This window comes from Cynara cardunculus, unplaced genomic scaffold, assembly GCF_001531365.2.
Source record: "Cynara cardunculus var. scolymus isolate 2C unplaced genomic scaffold, CcrdV1 Un_Scaffold_7788, whole genome shotgun sequence".
Classification (NCBI taxonomy): Eukaryota; Viridiplantae; Streptophyta; class Magnoliopsida; order Asterales; family Asteraceae; genus Cynara; species Cynara cardunculus.
Genome location: NW_020203760.1, coordinates 2,858 through 5,740, shown reverse-complemented (window position 1 = coordinate 5,740; position 2,883 = coordinate 2,858). Strand labels below are relative to the sequence as shown.

The following is a 2,883-nucleotide window of genomic DNA, read 5'->3' as shown; positions in this document are numbered from 1 at the left end:
ATTTTTTTTCAAAATCATGTGTTTGTGTGTTAAATTTGTAATCGTTGTGTGTGTTTTTGATTCATGAATCTTTGTTATACACAAAGATTTGCGTTTTTATCTTTGTTTTTCAAGTTTTGGTAGATTTTGTGTTTTAATTTTTTTCATGTTCTTGATATTTTTTTTTTAATCCAGTTTTTGATCCATTTTTGGATGAAAAAATTGTTGTTTTTGTGTTTTTGTTTTTTTTTTTTTATTCTAGCCCATATTAGGCCCAACCGATTTAAGCCCATTTTTTTAGTCATCCGGACTGATTCATATCTTCTTCATCTTCATTGCTCAAGATCTTCTCATCCAATTTCAAAGTCTAAACCGCAGGTTCACTTAATCGGACACAGGCTTATTCGCTCAATCTCTGTAGGATGTTTAAATCGGACATCCTTCATTCGATTATCTAAATCGCTCAGATTTCTTGGAAAATTGCTCACAGCTTCTTCATCGTACAGGTTCTTTATTTTTCTAAGTCTAAACCGCACACCTGTTGAGCGGATTTTGTCCGAATTCGTATATTGCTTGAGCGGACTTGACCGGATTAAGACCATAAYGGTGAGCGATTTRGTTAGTTTGTTGAGCGATTTACARCTAGTATTGATCGATTTAGACTTGTAGMTTAATMGATTTAGGAATCTGTTTGATCGATTTAGTTGACTGCTTGATCGATTTAGCTGTATGTTTGAGYGATTTATAGAACAGTTTGTGAGCGATTTAGTCTTAGGCGTGAGCGATTTAGAACAGGTTCTGAGCGATTTTAACTCTAGTTTTGAGCGATTAAGAATTTGTCTTGAGCGATATCGGCTAGGTCTTGAGCGGATATTGAGCGATTTAGTCTTTGTTTGAGCGATTAAGACTTAGGTTTGAGTGATTATCACTAGTGGTTTGAGCGGTCATCTAAATCGCTCAATTGGGTAGATAAAGTTMTTACTGTGTTGCTTCCATCTGGATTAACCCTCAATTTGTGCAACTTCCATATAAWTGGGAAGAGTAACTGAAAGGCRCAAAATACGAATCATAGACTGTGTGGATTCCACCTGACAAAGAGTTCGAGCCATCAATACTTCTATTATATCAAGAGACCAGGTAATGTTGATCACTGTTAAGCATATTCTGTATTGGGTTGTCTAGATTGTACAGTCTGTATCATTCTAGTTCGGCATCAGTTTTAGAAGAAAGACAATTATKKAATAGACTGAAATTTTGTTCATCTACAATCTTGAGRTTGCATTTGACTGTTCATCTACAATTTTTAGTTTTGACAGACTTGATTTTGGTTTGTTTTTGGTCTTGATTGATTGATTTTGGTTTAGTCATCTTTCTGGTGYTGCTTCATTGCCTTAGTTACAGCAGCAAATCCTTTCTCTTTGGCTCTTGCAACGAGAACTCAGGTAAATAATTGCGTAAGTTTGTTTTGAAGAATTCTCTCAAAGCAGCAAGTCTCTCAAGCATGTGAACCGAGAGAGATTGAGCAGAAGATTTTACTTTGATCCACAGATGATATCACATACCAGAAGTTGYCTTGTGAGCTGATTCAAGTTTGTAGTSTCYTGTTGGCTCAGCTTTCTGCTGAATTTCACATACAGCATACAGATGCAAGCTGCATGATGAACGGTTAAGAGGCTGTTTCTTGACCGGATTAAGCATGCGATTTACTGAGTATCTTGTCCAGTTTAGAGTCTGTTTAGTGATCGATTCTTGTTCTTGTAGTATGCTATTTTCAGCTTAGCATTGAGCGATTTATTGCATGAGGGGTGTGATTTATTGCCTGAGTTAAGCAATTTACATCTGTTGAGCGGATTAAGCTTAGTGCGGTGAGCAATTTATAAACAGTCTTGAGTAGCTTAGTCTTGTGCTGACTTGATCGATATAAAACCATAGCAGTAAGCTTTTTACAACCTGTTTTAAGTTGTCTTAATCATAGAGAAATGATTTACTGCTGATTCGATGAGCACATATTGAGTGTTTAAGCATCATATTGTAATCGATTTAATGTTTGTCCTGTTTGATTTCACTGCTGTGTGTTGACAGAATTTTTTTCTTTCATGCAGTAAACAATTATGTGGTGGTTTATAATCAAGTCTTGACTGGATAGAAGATGCAGTCCTATCCAATTTAAAACAGTTTGTTCAGCAGTTTAGAGGTGGTTGCAAGATTTGAGCGAATTAAGCTCAATCTGTGAGCGATTTAAACAGCATCCTGATCAAGTTTAAACATCATCTTTGTGTGATTTATAGGCTGAGTATTGAGCGAATAAGGATCCAYTGAGATGGCCGGATTTAGATCTTTGCAGTGAGGGATTTGTCTGGATTGTAAAAGCATATCACTGTGTTAAATTTTGGGTCTTAATTGCTTTCATTTTAAATTGTTCTCTGTGTTGTTCTATGTTTAAACTGCTTGAGAATCTTTGAACTGTTTTACGTCGTCTAAACTGTTTCTTATCAGTTTTAATTGTTTTTGCCTGTTTTTTACTGTTTTTAACAGTTTTAACTATTTTTACTGATTTTAGACAGTTTTTCGTCGTTTTTCTAATTTCTCATCAGTTTTTGTGTGTTTCTGTTTTTCTTTTTTTAGCTTAATTGTTTTTTATTTCTTTTGTTTGATTTCATCGCATTAGATCCTCTAATTGATCAATATTATTTTTTAATGGCAGATATCCTAGAGAAGGAGAATCAAGTGTTGAGAATTCAGATTTCCATGCTGGAAAAGAATATAGTGGACTATAAAGACAAATATATAAACATGTTTTTTGAGAATTATGCTAATGTGGAATTTATTGCAAGTTTACAAAAAGATCATAAAGCAGCATTGGAAAGAGTTGAGAATGATTTGAATTTTAAGATTAATAAACTT

The 2,883-nt window shown here is 34.4% G+C and overlaps 1 long non-coding RNA gene across 1 annotated transcript; it reads left to right on the top strand.

Moving 5' to 3' along the window:
* Positions 1 to 370: 370 nt before the first annotated feature.
* On the top strand, positions 371 to 1,841 carry LOC112505006. Its single transcript, XR_003068307.1, has 3 exons — positions 371 to 1,116; positions 1,344 to 1,421; positions 1,528 to 1,841. It is a non-coding gene; the product is annotated as an uncharacterized LOC112505006 (long non-coding RNA).
* The last annotated feature ends 1,042 nt before the right edge of the window (positions 1,842 to 2,883 follow it).